At 37.9% G+C, this 19,918-nt stretch overlaps 1 protein-coding gene across 4 annotated transcripts in view; it reads left to right on the plus strand.

Annotated features, from left to right (window-relative positions):
* The first annotated feature begins 272 nt into the window (after nt 1–272).
* The window catches only part of LOC129725322 (uncharacterized), a 201,751-nt gene continuing 182,105 nt past the window's right edge, over nt 273–19,918 (plus strand). For 2 of the 4 annotated variants that reach the window (XM_055681006.1, XM_055680991.1), the window contains exons 1-2: nt 273–498; nt 7,071–7,319. The gene's annotated coding sequence lies outside the window, so the exon portion shown is untranslated. The other 2 variants (XM_055680998.1, XM_055681011.1) reach the window with 2 other exon arrangements.

A 19,918-nucleotide genomic window follows, 5' to 3' on the forward strand; every position in this document is an offset into this window, starting at 1 on the left:
GCTGTCTATCGACAAGGTTTCCAACGGTACACGCACGGAACGGCACACATCACACAGCACAGCACCAAAAAGAGAGCAAGAGCTTTTCGTTCACCACATGGCGGGTAGCAGCCGTTCGGGTTGACATCGGGGACCCGATTTGCCATGCATGATACAAGTAGGAGCCCAAAAAGCGCTCTCTGTTCGCTCGCCGCTCTGCGATCGCTGTCCGGTAAGCTCGCAGTTAGATTAACCATTGACTGAACGGTGGGCTAGCTAACTAGCGGGCTCTAACCGACTTCAGTTGCTAGTGAGACGTGGTACGAGTAGCATGTAATGACGACCCGTGTCGTTTGGTTGGTATACAGACATACGCGTTAGTAGCTACGTGATTCGAAAACGACTTTTCATCGCACTGTGAAAGAGGTGGCAGTGAAGTGGGGAAAGCGAAACCGACGTTCGGCGGTGAAAGTAGTCGAGTAAAAGTCATCATCGAGCATACGAAGCAATTGGTGGAAAGTAAGTGTAAATTGTCGAGAAGGGTCGAACGGGCTTGATGCGAAACAACATCAGCAAGAAGTGAAAATTGCCTCTCGAGAAAAAAAAAGAAAACAAGTTTGCCGAAGTGACACCAAACGGAGAAAAAAAAAGTCGGAGATATCAGGATAAGAGTGGATGCCCGAATTGGATGGTGCGATTTTTGCGGAATCATAAAATAGTGCATGAATGCGTGTGTTTATTGATGGTTTTCGTGAAGGAAGTGGGAGGCAAAATAGTAATAATAAGTCGCAAACGGTTCGCGAGGGCCTGCAGAAGCTGAAGTGTGAAATTGCATGCGTTGGGTGAAAATGAAATAAATATATGTATGTAGGCAGCAGGAACTATGCGGTGGATTGGTGGACAAGCCCAGCGGAACAGGGGGCGCAGTAGGATTTGCAGAAAAAAAATGCATGCTTGTTTCGAAAGTTGAAGCACCGTTGAATCACACTGCTGCATCGGAAGCGTGGTTGGTCCTCCAATGCAGTTTTTTTGCCTCTTGCGTACAACGAGGGAGACTTTTTATCGTATGAAATTTGTACCGGACTGGGCTGGACTGACGACGATCGGGGGTCTGTTTGGGGCATGATGAAAGCACATGTCATTTGAGCTTAAAGAAAAATTGCTGCAAAAAAGTGGATGAAAAATATCTCGTTGCGATGCGAGTGTCCAGTATGTAATTGCCGTTGGAATGTTCGAGCCTGCCAGTAGCTTAATTGGAGGCTAATTTTTACCAGATCAAGAGAGTTAGTGCGGATTCAGTTATCGGCGCAATTAAAAGCTGCACATGAGTTCGTTTTGCAAGTTTGAGTGGGAGGGAAATAATTGGTTCTACTAGTGATGAAAGGGCACTCAAACACATGGGAGAGTGTTTGATTGGGGTAATAACTTTTTATTTTGCTCATAAAAATGAAGGAATTAGCTTTTTGAACCAGATTTCAATCAGTAGTTGGCTATAAAACCTATAAATACAATAAGTTTTAATGATTGTTCAAGATTTGAGGATTGCAAGCTTCATATCATTTTTTTATAATATATTAGTCATTCAATAAATTAATTCAATGAAGAATAAGAAGCCTTTTTTTGCAGTAAAACTACTCGGTTTGCTGCACGAATTAAAGCTATTTTTGATAAAAAACAACACTGAATAATTTGTGATTAAACTAAAATTAGGAAAAGATACAGAAGATGTTTCATGAAACTTTGAACTTGCTCTCGACTCGAGGGCACATGACTTTGCCACAAGTATTGGATAATTTTGACTCACGTGATATTTGTTTGAAAGATGTATTAGTTTTTGTTGGTGAAATCTTTGAACAATTGTATCTCAACAGTTTTAATCTCTACTAAAACACTTATGAATGATAAAATTGTTTTCTTGACTTGGAAAAAAATATACACTGAAAAAAAAAACTTATTTTCTATACTGAATACAAATTTTGAACTAAAGTCATAGCGTATAAATCACATAAAAATATAAATTTAAAAAGTGTTTAAAAATCATTCTTCCACAAGAATTAAAAATTGGTTTTTAACTTCTTCTTGCAACAAATTTTAAATGTTTCTAAATAAGATCAAACTAAACTGTTTAAAACCTCAAAAAATTAAAAAATCTGTTTATTAAAACTTTGACTCACTTTTAAAACAAAGTAGCGATTTTTTTCAGTGTATTTATTTTCAAGACGAGACATCAACTTTCTGCAGTTTGTTCATAGACAACATTTTAGTAGAGATTTTTTAAAATATTGCAACTACTAAAACTTATACGGCGTTTTAAAAAATAAACATTCAGACAATGCAAAGGTTTCAAACCCTGTGGCAAAGTCAAGTGTCCTCTTTTCGAAAACATTCACAAAGTTTCACCAGAATCGAGATCTCAAATTTTCAGAACGATTTCGCTCGGAATTTCTAGGAAAGATGTATATTAGGGTGTCCCAAAATAACGTTTTATCAGTCCGAGGGCTCAACCGAAAAATGATTGGTTTTGAAGTAACAGAAAAAATTATATATGGCGACAAGTCTGGAAAATATTTCGTCGACGTGCTAATTTGAGTTTTATAAAAAAATAAATCAATTTTGCACGTGTTTCATTTCAATTTTTTTCATCACCTGAAAATCGAACCAAAATATATTTTTGCGCACAAAAATATATTGGGGTTCAAATGTCTCAAATTTCGTTGTTAGAAATTTTTAGGCTTTTATTAGGAAAAATTTCACAAAAGACATAAAAATTCTATCTTGAATCGTTGTTGAGCAATTCGAGTTTTAATGTGGAAAGAATATTGTGAAAAGTGATAATCTTCAGTTTGTGCAACATTCAGTCAGATTATCAACGAAAACGTCGTATAACCATCACCTACTTTGTTTTGATTTCTAGTTCAAACATTATTTTATTATGGATAGGTGAACCCAGTTCTTAGTAATATTTATTCGAATCCTCTGTTTTTATTATACACAGTAACTCTCAGATGAATGAAGAATGTTTTCAACTGTATTTTAAAAACACTCTGCTCTTGAATCGCCTTTGCATGTTTTAATTTATAATTAAGCTCTGTACGTTTGCACTTTTCCGCTAGCTAAAAAAATTTTCTTACAATATTTCGATTATCTTGGTGGGGGACACCGACCTGATTCCAGATCGCAATGACCTCTGACGCAACACAACGAAAATTGATTTTTAATTATTATCTCGATGAAATCGGTAAAAGCTTAATACCTCTTATTCGGAAGGAAGATGTGTCTTCGATAATTTCTTCCGGAAAGCGTCTGTGAAAATATCTTTCTTAACTTTAAGTCTGGGCGACATCGTTCAGGCTTCAAGGAACGATAAATACTGGTGATTCTGCAGCGCCTACTATGCATACTGATACAGATTCAAACAAACTAATGTTACAAAGCAACCGTAGTCAAGAATGGTTGGCTTGATGTCGCACACACTTTTAGAATATTCATTCCACAGTAAAACTCGAATAGCTCAACAACGATTCGAAATAAAAATTTTGTGTCTTTTAGGAAAAAAAAACTTTCTGTGGTAAAGGAGGGTTGCTAGCGTAAAGATTAGCACATTTTCTAAGGGTTAAACTTGAAAACTCCAAAGTTGAGGATTGTAACAACAAAATGTGAGCCACAATAAGCCGTAACATTTTTTTTCTCCTGGTTTGGTCTCTGAGGGATGCGCAAAAAATATATTTGGGTTCGGTTTTACAGGATTTTTAAGTGATATTTTTAAACATATTTTTAGTTTTTTCTGTGATAAAAGAATTTGAAATAAAAAAATGTGAAAAATTCAACTTTTTCATAAAACTTAAATTAGCACGTCGACTGATCATTTTCCAGAGTTGTCACCATACAAAACTTTTTTTTTACACCACGACCAATCATTTTTCGGTTAGGCCCCCAGACTATCTGACAAAACGTTATTTTGGGACACCCTAATAAACATGTTTCAGCATAGGTTTTAGTTATAAGTTAGAAAACCTCCGTTTGTACGGAGAAATTGGCCTCGAGTGACCAATAAAAAATGATTTTATATAGAGCAAATTTCATGTACTTTCTTAGTTCTGAGTCTTCTATTAATTGCGAAAAAAAATCGTAAACTAATCACGTTGTATGATGGTCTAGTGATAATCAGGCTTGTTATTCTCTTCAATTTGTATAAAAGGCAGAGTGAATATTTACCGCTCACTTGGTGCATAGCATTTTTTTGCACCACTATTTTTTCTTGCTCTGTGCGATGTGCCTGCCGCTCACAGAGAAACTAATACACTTGCTGCTTACACCACAGATGAGCGAAACAAGAGTGGTAAAGCATTTTAGTGAGAATACATCGAAGTAGGCCGCTTAGATAAATTCGATAGAATTCGGAAAGTTGTGACGGGCGGCTGGATATATTTTACTTTAGTTTTGAGATTCAATGCAAACAACGCAATCTACTTTTTTACCTAGATACTCTCCTCATTTGATATATGCTTGAGAGACACACAGTAAAAGCACTGCAGTGAGTTTTGTTGTGTAGTTATTGTGCGGAATGTTCTTTCATGTGAGAAAGATTACACCAGTTTTGTATCTCACTGGAGTGATATTTCCCGAGGTGTTTTTTGCAAGCTTCTCAAATACACACAATTTGCAACACTTCTCAGACAAGTGCGTGGCTTTGTCCACCAGTGTGAGAGCAGTTGTTATCACAGTGAAAGATATTCTCCTACACGCCAGTGATTCTTTGAGAAGAAACGACAAGACTGGTGATGACTATGACTCACTCATGAAAGCGTTCGTTTCGTGATTCTTCAAAATTACTCATAGAAATTTTGAGTTGATAAAATGCCTTCTTTGAGCTAGTTAAAATAATAAGTTGTTAATATTTCTTAGTTTATGTTGAAATCGGTTGTTAATCGATAACTTATCGCAAACGCCGATGACTATACTGTCTATCCTCGTTATCGACGATGAAGCTAACGTCTTCAGACGTTAGCGTCATTGCCAAGAACGATAGCTACTGGACGGTATCGAATCAATAACGTCTGATAAACAAATTCACCACTTGATTGCAACACAACAAAGCAGCATTTGGTCCAATAGCAACGGATCGGCTCGTTGCTATTGCATTGCCAAACTTATGAACTCATTGCTACCCGAGAACTTTTACTTCCTTGAGTTGTTATGTTCCAAGAGTAAATAGCAACGCTCGGTGCGGTTATTTTGTTAGTAGTCAAGCCAGCTTTAGCAACCGAAATTTAGCCACTGGTGCACTTGCTCTGACATAAGAAAAGACGTTAGTGAGCTGACAACGTCTGGTAACTATCGTCATCGCCGATAACGGTGATGTCTGAAGACGCTATCATCATCGTCAACAACGCTATCTGACGTTATCGGTATCGGTGATGACGATTATCGATGATAATCTATCGTATTAACTACTCTGGTTGCAATAATCAAAAAAATCTTAGTAAGAAAAATGGTCACTCAAGATCAGAGGTGTTGGTATGTTGATGATATAATATCACTGTTTTCAGCAGAAAAGTCTGCCTTCGAAGACACTGCATTTTACGTTTTGACAAGACATGCGTTATAGCTAAAATCAATTCGTTGCCCAGTTTCAAACCTAATCAAATATTGATGTCGTTTTGCAATATTTACTTGTGTAATTCCACATAATGCAAAACCACCCAAGTGTTTCACGGAATAACTAGTTTAATTCATGTATATTGCAATAGTTTCTTCCAAAAAAATAGAACCATCTATGGAAACCTTAATAACCTGAAATTTCGAACAGATTTTGTACATATCAATTTAAAAACAACGGTTTTAATTGTATGAGCTATATTTGAAACAAATTAATTTAAACAAATTTAAAAGGGATTGGTTTGTAAGAAATACACTAAAATTGAATCGTTTGCCCAATGCAAATAATTGGTTACTGCAAATCTACTGGGCTCGAAGCTTACCATAACTGTCGATTAATTATCGGTCGACGCATAATGACAGCTAATTGAATTACCGAGCAAATCAGACCAGAAAATAACTTTCTCCAGCGCAACCGAACGCAGTACTTGCAAACGAGTGTCGTCGTGTTTCACGACGATTATCGATTTAGGTAATTCGTCGAAATCGATTGAATAAAAAAAATATCGCTTAACCCATCGCTCAGCGCTGACCGATCGATGACGACCGATGCGATCGTGTGAAATTTCGCCGTTAGCTCGGAAGCGAGCGTCACTCGTTTCGATTTCACCAACAACGTGACACACCCAGCTGATTTCCAAGTTCCGGTGTCCCACATTTTGCATGCGACCGCGACCGCGACCGATTCGTCGTATCGAGAGACGAGGTCAAATCCGCTTTTCGCTTTCGACCGGCTCTTTGTTCAGTTCTCCGTGTTGGTTTAGGTAGCAGAGCTGCAGGGATTTCTTGTGCTTGCTTGCTTGCTACAACATGCTGGTGTGGTGCTAAACACAATCGAAAGCCGAACCATTGGGGATGAAGAAGAAGAAGAAGTGTTTGGAGATCGCGGCAGCGGAGGAATCACTTTCGATTGAAGCAAATATCCGCGTTCTCTTCATCGCGCCTGCCCCTCGTTATCAACCACCTGGGGAGATGTTCACCGTCATGTTCGTTCCCGAGTTGTGTGGTGTTGTGTTGTATACGCTTCTTCTGTGTGCTTCGTCAATTTCCCTTTCGTTTCGTTTCGTTCAAGTTGTGTACGGGTTCGTTTGCCCCGTGCTCTGCTCCGGCGGCCGGTCCGACTTGGATGATTGAAGTGACGAACCTGTTTTCCACTGTGCCGTTGTTCGCGCGTTGCGATGTTTGCTGGTTTCCCTTTTAACCTTTTTTTTTCCTCTGTCCCTGCACTCGGTTCCCACTTCCACCCTCTGCATTCCTCATTAGCAGAAACGGGCGATGAATGGATGGCGGATAGGATTAAATTCGTTCATACAGGCCCCCCGTCCGAAAGCTCGCAGCCAAGTTTATTGAAGAGTACGGAAGAAAGCGAAGAAAAAGTGAATAACCGATAAAAATAAAAGTGAATCTTGTTTTTTTTTTTTTTCGTTGTGCAGCACAAAGAAAGCGGAAGTTGAATAAACACCCGAGCCGAGTTTGCTCGTATAATCGATCGAAAGCAATTGTTATCGAGTTTAGAAAAGTGATCGCATAGAAATAAAATCAAACAAAATTGGGGAAATTGCTCCCGAGATCATCATCATCATCATCTTCGTCATAGCAGATTGTTGACCTTAGGTTAGTCAATCGGAGAACACGAAAGCGTGGTAGTTTGGATTTCTAGCCAGCGCTGTTTGACATTGCAGGTGAGTACAGTTACTAGATTTTTACTGTGTTATTTGTGGAGTTGACAAGGTTTTTTATTACTGGTCAAATTGTATTTACGTGACCATTTAAGGCAAAGAATAACATGTCGTTCTCTCTAATACAAATACAAGTTGTTTCAAGCTTTAAATTTTACTGCCATTAAAATTTATTTTATAGCACCGATGTATTTTTGTCCGGTAACGCGTTTGAAATACATTACACATGATTTTGAGCCTATCTATTTTGAGATTGGTAAAAATGGTGAACAAATGCTTTCGAAAAGATTCCCGTTGAATTACCATGTTATCGGTCAATGAGTTCTCTTACATTCATATATTAGTGAGTTTTTTTAAAGGATAGTTATTTAGCAGTCGACATGACGGTTTAATAGCGAAATACAGGTCGGATTCGATTATCCGGGCTCGATTATACGGAAATAATGGTGCGATTATACGGAGTCATTTTTCCCCTTCAATTTCGGATTTTGTTTACATTTCCGACGTTTGTTTGTTTCAGAAATGACAAATGTGATGCTGTATTCTGTGCTACATGCAGCGTGCATAGTTAACTCAATGCATAAAAAGAGGTTATGATTATGATTACAGTCGCTAGATTTATTTTATATTCTACCGCGTGCAATAATATTTTCACCAACAAAATGACTAGATTTTCGATGAGAAAACATATAAAAATTACAATGAAAAATCGGCTCGATTATCCGAAGATTTCGGTTATCCGAAGTGATTTTTTTTTTTCTCAAATTCCGGGCAATCAAGTCCGACCTGTAGTCCAATTTAAATTTTTCTCTTTACGTGATAAAAATAAAACCAAGTTACTTGACTGGCCCTACCCTTCAGGTTAATAAATTGCCCGTTATAGTTGATGTACCACAAGGAAGTATTTAAGGCCCGATATTGTTTTAAATCTTATCGTCCTAATTAACAGCCAGGATGCCATAATTATCTGTTTTGTGTCGAAACAACTATTTCGGTAGATGGAAAAAACCTTTGTGAGGAAATAAATAATTTTTCCTCGAGCTGTTGACAGAATCTACACATTTTTATTTCACTCCACTTTTTAATTCTATCATTTTTCACTTATCACTTGCAAATGCGGATTTTAACGCTGACATAGCGCCTTCTTCAGTGCTTAGGTGGACTGCTAGCATATTATGCAACTTTAATGCATCTCGAGGTTTTTCTTTACCAAAAATTTAGTTTAGGATATAAGCTTTCAAATTTCAAATGAAAGTGGTTTTGAAATATTCTATCGTGGAAAACATGAATAAAACGAGTTTGAGTTTTTATTCAATGTTTTGACCATTTTTGCTCATTTATGGTGACGCTAGGAACATTGAAATATATGGTATGGTAACAATATAAACAATGTCAATTTCAACAAATTCATTTCAGCCAAACTAGATTCACCAATATTGTTATTTTGCTTTCTCTGATCTGAATCTGAAATGATATGATTTAGAAAGACTAAAAATCAAACATATATCATAGACATAAACTGAACCTGAACACTGCGACTGACCATGAACCTTGCGTCCATCTAGGGTCCATCGGCTCAAAATAATCGAAAACCGTCTCTGGAGGCTGTAAAAAGCCAACAATGGAAATAATAATTTAAAACGCTGTATTGATGAAAAGGTCAAAATGAAATATAATCAAAATTCAGCCAAAACTGGCTTAACATGCTTTTTAGATACAGAAAAAAAAAAACAAAACAGAAGAACATACAAATTCGTCTAAATACATGTAAAAAATCCTCTGAAAAAAACGAATAGAGCAAACTACAGACCTTGGTCGATTTTAGCATTATATGATTCTGGCACATGTGCAAAAAACGAAAGGTTATGTTTAATAATATTTAGTAATTTCCTCGTATTTCCGCTAACTAACTCAAGCTCAACAGCCGCCAAAAGTATGGTATTGAATTCCTTTCTGTTATCAATTCGGATGGCCGGAATCGGCCAACTGGTTACGGATGTATGACCGTAACATGCTCCGGTAATAAAATAGTCATGATCAAAGCAGTGCTTAGAACCGTGAAATTTCAATAATAATATAGGCCAAATACGGACCTGTCCCGGTTGAACTCCGGACACTCCCAGATAATTGCACCAACACCCATTAAGCGACACCTTTAACGACTAGGAATCCAAAAGGTAGTCCATTGGTGGCATTATCTAGTGCCTACGTTGCATAAGTTACATGAAAAGTGCGTTTTCGGCATCACAAAAAATTCAGGCGTGTTGCCAAGAGTGAACGAGGTCTGCATCCCGAATTAACTCAAATTAATGGATCAGACTAAAAATAAAACTGTTTTTAATTTTCGCTCACAGCTTAGTTGGAAGTGCCTCAAACAGTTAAAACAAAGGTTATAAAAATAATTTTGAGTTATCCCCTAAAAACTTAATACACTGGTGGAAATAGTTTTAACCCCACAATCATTTTTGGTGTAAGTTTTTTGCTCAGTGTAATTGCCAATTTCTTACTTATATCTTATATCTTACTCACACTAGTATACCCAGTAGGCTGTCCCAAAAAAAAAATCGATTTTGAAAAAGTCAAGGTGCTCAGCCCCAAATTGAAAGAAAATGTAGCATTTTTGTAGAACATTTCGACTTTCTAGAAGGTCGTTTTCAGGTTGCCCAAACGTGATTTATGAAAAAATGACTTTTACAAGCTACAAAACCACTCTTTTGCACTTTATTCAAATCTGCTCGATTCCTACATTTTTTCATATGTTTTTTTATTTTTGTGGTGTTGTTTTTGAATATTTTGCATGGTTTGGTTCAGCATCGCATTCAGTTATTTGACTTACAGAGCCCACTGAACATCACAGAAAAGTGAATTTTTCCTATAATTTTCAGATGAAACCCTTCAAAACACATATAAAAAATTTTTTTGATCAAGAACTGAAATTTTTACTGCAAAGCGGAATTCAAGACGAAAATTTAGATGAAAAAGATCCTTGATATCTTATCGGGGGGCTGAGATATCGGCGTGTTTACATGTGATGGAAAACTATGCATTTTGTCAAAAATGCCACTAAAGTTCAATAACTCCATTGCACAGTGTTTTATTTTGCCGTTTGTGCGTATAATTTTCTAAATAGTGATTCAAATGTTGATTATAGCCATCAGGTATGTTCGAGTAAGTTTCAGAATATTCAAAAAAGCATCTTTTAATGTAGAAAGAAGGGTGATCAATCCACTAATAAGTGAGATAAAAAATTTACTTTTTAATCAGAATGAGGTAGACGCAAGGTGTCTTCGATAAAGTTTTTGGTTACCTTAAAACAAGAGACTTTACCAAAGACATCATGTTTCTATCTCTTACATATTACGAGCAACATTGAGTTTTCTATTGGAAGGCACGAAAAATCATAATTTTCGTTCTAACTTTTTTCGTAGATTTTTCCAAATTTTGAAACCTTCTACTAAGTTATCAGCCATCGAAAAATGCATTTGTTTTTTCAACATTGTTATTTTTTATCTCCCAAAATAAAATAGTTATTTAACATATTTGTTAAAATGCATATTTTTCCATCACATAGAAAAATGCCAATATCTCAGCTCCTCGATAAGATATCAAGTATCTTTTTCCATGCAAATTCTCGTCTTAAATCCCGCATTGCAATGAAAATTTCAGTTCTTGCTCAAAATTTTTTTTATTTGTGTTTTGGAGGGTTTTATCTAAAAATTGTTAGAAAAATTATTTTTTTTGTGATGTTTAATGGGTTCTGAGAGTCAAAAAACTGAATACAATGCTGAACCAAACCAGGCAAAATATTCAAAAACAATCCCACAAAAATAAAAAAATTTACGAAAAAATGTAGGAATCGAACAGAATTGAAAAAAGTGCAAAAAAGTGGGTTTGTAGCTTAAAAAAGTCATTTTTTCATAAATCACGTTTGGGCAACCTGAAAACGACCTTTTAGAAAGTCGAAATGTACTACAAAAGAGCTATAAATAACATTACCTTTCAAAAAAAAAACTTTTCAAAAACACAAAGAGGCCACAAAAACAATGATTCGAATTTATCATCAGCCCGATTCCGGAAATTTCCACATTGCGTGGTATTTGGCCACTTGTTTAGGTTTAAGCAAATCGGAAGTCGCCTTATTGGCTCGTTTTTCAGGCTTTGGACGTCATCCCGGTTCCGAAAAAAACCTATATTATGTGGTATTTGATCTAGTTTTATTCAAATTGTTTTCACCAGAAGCGCCAGTGAAATCTGTCCCGGAAGGACCATTGCGAGAGCATCACTAAAACACCCAAAACTGTAAAAATGGCCTATGAAAGTAATTTTAGAAAATTTTAACCAATTATTGTGAGATTCTTTTTAAATACTAATAACATTCCTAAGTTTTGGAACATATCTTCGGAAAACTGAATTCCTGTGAGAGAGAATTCTTTCGAGGCACCGCTAACGCTCATTTGAAAGTAACTCATTTACTTTATCTTTTGGTGTTAAAACTATCGAAATCGGAAAACTCAAAAAGGACGGCCACGATTCCAATGTTTGGAATCCTTGGGAATCTATGCGAAATTTGTGTGTTCGTCCGGTTGACGTCCCGGGTGGAATTAATTCATAAACATATATCCGGTCGAACACATACGATTCGCATAGATTCCCTAGGATTTCTCACATCGTAGTCGTGGGCGTCCTTTTCAAGGTATCCTGGAAAAAGAATCCTCAGGAATGCCCTGTATATGGGACCAGGATTCTTGAATGAGAATCGTGTTATGAGAAGTCTTCAGATTCCAATGTGGAACCTGCAGAACCCGAAGGATTCTCTTTACACGATTCTTATTCAAGAATCCTAGTTACATAGACAGGGAACTTCTGAGGATTATAATGGGTAAAAGAATGCTAATATGTGGACAAACTCTTAGAATTTTGACGTTTGGCCTCAAAACAAAATGGCGTCGAAAAAACCACAAAAATTACCGGTTTCTAAAAAATTCAAAATGGCGCCATTGTTGTCCCTTAAGTTGAAATATGTTCAAACTCAGGGAAATTCATTTTCGCATCAAACTTCATCAAAAAATCATACATAGGAGCCAAGGCAAAAAAATTGTTGCACTGTGTTATTTTTGCAGGATTCCTTTCTACGGATGCTCACGATTCCAATGTGAAGAATCCTAGGGAATCTATGCGAATCGTATGTGTTCTTCCGGGCTCGTATGCTTTTTGAAATCACAGCACGATCTCTGTGTTGATAATTTATAATTTGATCCATCCACTTATCACAACACTACTACAGTGTCCTTCGGCTATCATAGCAGGTTACTAAATCTGGCCAAAACTTTACAGAACGTTTGAAAGCCTAAACAACCGGATGAATGCGTTTTTGTTAGGCACTCTTCCTTGAACACTTTTAAAACCAACAAGAATTTAGGTTCGCAGCTACAAAGCTCTCAAAATTTATTTTTAAAACCGGGGGCACCTTCTCGAGCGGTAGCCTGGAGACTGTTCGAAATTCATCTTCACTGATAGCATAAGAATTGCTTCATTAATCAGAGGCTAGTCAATACGTCTCGTAACCGTTCGTTAAGGTGTTTCCAATTTGGATGTCTGTTCCACGAACCATATGATTTTTTGTTTAACAAACAATTCACGAATTGTCAATTACCGCACCGATTGTAAATATCCCATTCACCTTGAACTACACGCACCGTCGCGTTGATGAATAGTGCAAGCTGTCGAAAACTTTTTCCCAGCCCACCGCACCACCATGGACCGTCAGAGTTCCACCTTGATTGCGCTTTGGCGGGCCAATTGTTTCCGCGTGTTCCTCAAGCGGTGTACAATGATGTACGAATCATATCATAATCGAGCATTGTTGCGAGCGTCGTACACCCCAAAATTCAACTGCTGTTCACTAAAGCAATCGCTCAGCCATAACCGGATAACAATCGGTGGAAACCTTCCGCTGCAATTTAGCCGAATGGTTGTGAAAATTACTTTTCCAACAATGTTGGGAAATTGTTTGCTGCAGTTTATGCTTTTGCCGTGCTGCCCGACGGCCAGTGGTCGGAATTTCCCCCATATTTTGAGGTCGAAATTGCGGATAATCAACTAACTGTTGGTGGAAATGTTCAAGAGTTATGAACGAGATATTTTATTTTACAGGTGTTTTAACATTTTACTCAATTTTCGTTAGCTTTATATTCTGAAAATATGCGTCAAGTCTAGTCAAATCGGCCGCCCATAAGAAACGTATTACGTGATAGAGCTACGCTGATCTACAAACGGTATGAAAAGTGAGTGTGCGATTCGAATTCGATTTTTACTCACAAGTTAACGATAATCTCTTCTGATAAAAATACTCAGCACCCATCACGAACACGAATAATGGTGAACTTTTTTTTTAAGTTGTACACAATATGTCAACCATCAAACTTTCTTTATTCATCTTAACGACGAACATGCCTTGGAGGGTAGTAACAAGATACAGATGCGTCACAAGAAATCGGATAATTTATCCTCTCGACTTTTTTTTTTTTTTTTCTGAGACCGACAAAAACTTCTTTGTCCTGAGTTTTTTTTATCGCTTCTGCGTAGATTGCGAGATTTCTACCCATAAGTCATCATGTGGGCCATAAATTATCATGACCTATCAGCGAATATCGACCATTTTTTAAGTGAATAAAATTTCGCTCACGTATTTGGCTGAGTGTTTTCCGCGGTTGGACAAGTTTTTCAAACTCAACAAACATTTTTCAATGAGTATATCCATTTTGCAATAAGCTTCATTAAAAGCATTGCTCAATGGTATGAGAGCTCAAAATCGTGATTATTTTACATTTATTCTTCAAATATTGGTTTCAGACTACAAAATAAATGACAATAAATTTTAGTTTGGAACTTTTTCTAGTGGCGGTTTCAAATCTGAAAAGTTAGGTTTTGTAGTGCCACTACCGGTGGAGTTCTGAATCAGAATTTACTGTCATTCTTTAATTTTTTTTGAGAATAGCATGCCAGTAGAATCAGAGTTTTAAGATATTTAACGAATACAGTTAACTTTTTTGTGTTTTCTTCAAAGTTGTGTGTTTCGATGATATACAAAAATGTGCTGAAAATTGTTCCCTCTTTAAAGTTACAGTTTCATAGATAATCAAAAAAAATTGTAATTTAAGGACTAGTCGGATATGAAATGGTATATCTTCATAACAAGAAAGGAAGAAGAAGAATCATGTTTGAGAATGAATTGAAGAGAAATAATAGCTGGTGAAAAAATAAGTGAATTATTCAATCGAACATTTTGCTGTCAAGAAATGAATTGTGTTATATTGATCATTAATTTAAAAAAAGTTATGCTGGTTGCTGGAAAACCACTAGTAACCTACAAAGACTGTGTAGTTTCATAAAAAGCTTTAATTTCTCATACCTAATTTTGAAATAGGTTACTCAGAAGCAGATGTATTTAGAAAGTTTGTTTCCAAGAGTTTTATTATCATTAGGTGGAGATTTATTTAAAACTCATCTCCTGAACTTCAAACCCCAGCCTGAACTTCATACCCAAAGCTTCCAAATAATGTCAGATTTCAACGAAACATAAGTTTCAAGGCAAAACTCGACTATTTTGTGTGTTAATATATAATTTAGTTTTTATTTTCTAATTTTCTAAACTTGAAAATTGTTTTTCCACCTGGACTTTTTACCGGAAATTTAGCTGATTCCGCACTTATATTGTTGCCAATATGACTATTGAAGGTAGGTGATATGATCATTATAATTCGTGCTTGTGTGTGCCCTTCTTTTTTACACTTACTATTTCGAGTCTCGCTGTGTCCGGCCAATATTATCACTAATTACAATTCCCTGGATAGGTTTCAACTGAATGGCCTTCTGACCAGATTTATTGTGAGAGGGGCTTATTTTTGTCCAGAGGTGTTTGTTGATGCAACTGTTTCCCTAGAATAATATTCCAAGTTTTCCCAAATCGGCAATGGCAGTGCTGAGAACGACCTTTTCCAAAAAAAAGTTTCGTACCAGGTCTTTACGAGTTAATTGAACAGCTTGAGCTCTTTGCCTTTTTCTTGACTTCGTCTCCTTGGTCAGGACCAGACATTGTAATTTGCAAATTCAGTTGAACTACAGAGCCACGGGGACCACGAGGCGTTTTGGCGAGTGGCAGCAAAATAATGATTACTTCAATTAAATAATTTAGGGGTGCTAGAAAGTGCCATTGGCCTGTCACAATAGTGACACCGACAAGTTTGTTTAGTCTATCGTCATCGCTGATTTCCTGTTGTCGATGGCACATGACGATTCTAGTTCCATTAATATTTCTCCACACACTGCTAGCAACACATATTACGCTACCAGCATATGCACAACTAACTTTTAGCAGTATAAAGCGAACGTTCCAGATTCGAACAAACCACTATTTCCATCGCATCGGCTGCAATCGCGTTTGTTGCAGTCAAACCCATATTATAACGTATTATATTTGAAAAGGCCGCTTGCTGCGCTGTTACTTACCGTAGCTAAGTGTAAAACGTCTCCCGGGGCATGTTCGGAAATATGGAGAAAAATATATGAGACTTTTGGGAACCCCTACCAATTCATGGGGCCAAACTTCTATGCAAGTTTGACAGTTGTCACTAGCAGCAAAAAATGAATATTTTTGCTTTCTGTTTTAGATGCTTCAAATCTAATTTGTTTCAGTATTTCCGCAAGGTTCTTTTTCACAAGTTTTTTATGTCTACTAACTGGTATTTGCACCTAGGTAAAGCTAGAAGCAGTTGTATGGAGCAGTAAGAGTTGTATAATTTGCTTTAATATTAATTGCTCTACACACTCCACACTACAGCTTCGGTCGATATGCACTACCTCTAGTCGAGCTGATGTTTTACTGCTTCAGCGTTTACTTCTGAGACTTCAAGCGATGTTTCACTTTGCGTGCTGAGCTGTAGTAGGGGCATATTAACCTTCTTTATCTATGCTAGCTTTTATACGTGACTACTGACAGTTATATTTCCGGTGAGCGTGTGGTGAGATAGGTGGGGAACGATTTGAAATGGTTGACGAATTCGTTTATCCTCATACGCTTGTGATATGTGACAACGATATGAGCCGTGAAGTGAAACGACGAGTTGCAGCTGCGAACAGGGCCTTCTACGGACTACGTAACCAGCTAAGATCCCGTAGTTTGCAAACCCGCAAAAAACTAACGCTGTATAGGACGCTGATACGCCCAGTGGCCCTTTACGGACATGAAGCATGGACGCTGAAGGAAGCTGATCAACGAGTACTCGGAGTTTTTGAGCGTAAAGTTCTGCGATCGATACTTGGCAGTAAACTGGAAGATGAAGTGTGGCGCAGACGCATGAATCACGAGTTGTACCAGATATACAAACATGCTGATATAGTGAAGGTAATACAGCGGGGCAGGCTTCAGTGAGCTGGACATGTAGCCAGAACGCCTGACGAGAGAGCCGCCAAAACTATCTTCAGGAAGAGGCCGTTGACTCCGTGGTAGGCCTCGCACGCGGTGGATATGCGCGGTGGAAGAAGATGCACGATCTGCTGGTGTACGAAGAGACTGGAGAACGGTTGCCCAAGACAGAAGAACTCGTTCGGCCCTAAACCGGTGAACGGTCCGTTAGCCAACAAAGTAAAGTAATGTAAGTATAATAGCTAGTGTCACAAAATCACAATTTTCCAAATTTTGATGGTCATACAGCTAATTTTTCAATCGAATGCTGTATCAATCAAGGAAAACCACTGGAAACCGACTGAGTTTGAGGCATTTGAAAGCGGACAATTTCCGTGACGCTCTCGATGTTTTCGGTTTTTCAAATTTGTTGCTGTAGGACATAGTTCTACGTCAAATAGAATGATACAAGGAAGGAAGAACACAACGAATATAATTTGTTAAAATCGCTAAACAAAATTCGAAGGTCAATTGTTTTCCATACGTTCCATTGGCCTCAGCTCAAGAATTTTTAAATCCCATTAAGTCAGTTTTTTCGATTTTTGTTTGACGTGGGACTACGTTTTTTGACGTAGGACTACATTTTTTTTACTATACAGGGGGACATTCTGTGAGCACTGAATTGAGCATGTAACGTTTTTTTGTTGGCAAGAATGGAAGTTCTCGAATTCAGTTTAAACATATAGAATGCTGGTTTGTCTGTCTGATTCATATAGACTTGGAAAATGCTGAACCGATTGACGTAAAAATTTGTGTGTAGGCGTTTTAGGATACGAGAAAGATGACTGGGATAATTCCAAACCTCTCTCTTCTCTGGAAGGGAGGTGCTTCATTCAAATGAAACACAAGTTTCTGCACAACTCGAGAACCAGTCAAGCAAACGGAGCCAAATTTGGCATGTGATGGTTTTTCAGGGCATGAAATACTTCCATGGTGAGTCGGCACCCCTCCCTATTCAAAAGGGAGGGGCTCCATACAAATAAAGCACAAATTTCTGCACAATTCGAGAACTAATCAAGCAAATGAAACTAAATCTGGCAAGTGAAAATTTTTGGTGATTCGATACCTGTTCTAGAAGGGAGAGGTCCAATACAAATGAAACACAAATTTCTGCACGACTCGAGAACTAATCACGCAAATGAAACCAAATCTGGTATATGGAAGTTTTGGGAGCAAGAAATATTTTTATGATGGTTCGAGACAACTTCTTCCACTTCTAAACAGCCGAATGTGACCAAATACCACCCAACAACGTTTGCGTTTAAAAAATGGACAAAATTTGACGATTTTTCATGGGTTTACCTTCACAGTCACTGACGAAACTACGCATGCAGCATCAATCATATTAACCCATGAGTCAGCAGAAAAAAAAGACAGCTCTATTAGTTGAACTCTAACCGTGCTGCGGAGAAGTGTGCGCGTTCATAGTACGGTACCCCGTCGCGTCGAAAAACCGGATACACCCGTTCCGGCATCCACAACATCTTGGCACTATTAGATAATAATCAGAGGATCAGAGCATTGAAAGAAAGCCCGGTTCCAGATGTTCGATGACTCTGAACGTCAAGAAGCTCCAAAGGATGCAGTCCCGTCCACTAGTCTCGGAGCTGCAAGCAATGACGCAGCAGCAATAAGATGGTCATGTCGATTTTCCCGGTAAATCAAGACGTGGCGGACGACGAGACCTGTCCCACTCTGGATGGCAGGGCCGGCGTCACACTATTTCCCCGAGTGGGTAGTAAGGAATAGGGAAGGTTCATAAGTAGCCTTCCGGCAGTTAAACGAAATAATCGCCATGGCGGATGAAAAGAAGCATGTAGGCATGTTTTTGAGTTCTTTCTTCGTTTTATTCATTAACTTCTGTGACAAAATTGTTGGAGTAGATCTTACGCTTCAGTTTTGCCCAGAAGCTCTCAATGGGGTGCACCTAGGGGACGCTCTACTCTTCCAACGATTGCTTCGAATAGCGGTCCGACGGCAGATCCAGCCAGTACATCGTGTTTTCGCCTTTACGGTATTAGAAAGGAGAGCGACTTGGACATCCCCTTATGGCTGATTTTCAGCCACAGCGGCACCTTCTTTGGGAACTTGGTGTGTCAAATGAACTTCACCTCGAAGCTCACTTCTTTCGTGGAGTAAGTTAAATACAAAGTGCCCTGCCAGTCGTTTCCATGCGGGAACCAGGTAATTTCCACAGTTTAGCCGGTGGCACCGACCTCCCGACCAAGCGCACGCAGCGTTATAGCCAGTTTTCCCTCGGTCTTCCTCTTCAGCATCCTTTGGAGCTTCTTATCGCTCAGCGCCGTCAGCTGTTCGGAACCGGGTTTTCTCAAAATGCTTTGATTCTCGTCCAATAGTGCCAAGTTATTGTAGATGCTGAAGTAGGAGTATCCGGCGTTCACCAAGTGCCGCACGACATCCGTTTTTGACGCGTCGGGGTACCGTTGTTTGAACGCGCACATTTCTAAATGAAGTAGTTTCCCGGGTAATTTTTTTCTGCTGACTCATGGGTTACTACGATTGAATGGGTTGTTTCGATAATGCGTGTAAAGGTAAACCCATGAAAAATCGACAATTTTAGTGAATTTTTTCGATGCAAACGTTAAAGCTCAACAGTTTTTTCTCCTCGAAAAGGTGTCTCCATCCAAAATTTAACTTCTGGTAAGGTTTCACTTATAAGTATACAGTACACAGTAATGAAAGTCTCACTTTTTTGACTAATGAAAAATTACACAAGAGTGAAGTTTTCGAAATCGCTTAGAAATGCATGAAATATATATCTTTATAAACTCTAGCTTAACGATATCCATTAAAATTTTAAGTTTTGAGCATACAAAGCATTACATATTTTTGGTTTTGTCCGATAATTCCGTGTGGGTAAGTACCCACAGGAATATTTTTCGAGTGGGTACTACTACCCATACTACACACATCAACTGCCGGCCCTGCTGGATGGCAACGACTAGAAAAAATTATCTGTATATAATTTAGGTAAACATCATTAGTTTTTCGTAATTCGTCCTCAGATAGTGATCGTTAAAATGCGGAGGCCCTTTGAAACCATTGAGCCTGGAAGATTTCTCCTCCCGTGAAAAATATTCACTTTTTTATGATGAATACTTGAACAAAATTTATTATA

This window comes from Wyeomyia smithii, chromosome 1 (assembly GCF_029784165.1).
Source record: "Wyeomyia smithii strain HCP4-BCI-WySm-NY-G18 chromosome 1, ASM2978416v1, whole genome shotgun sequence".
Lineage (NCBI taxonomy): Eukaryota > Metazoa > Arthropoda > Insecta > Diptera > Culicidae > Wyeomyia > Wyeomyia smithii.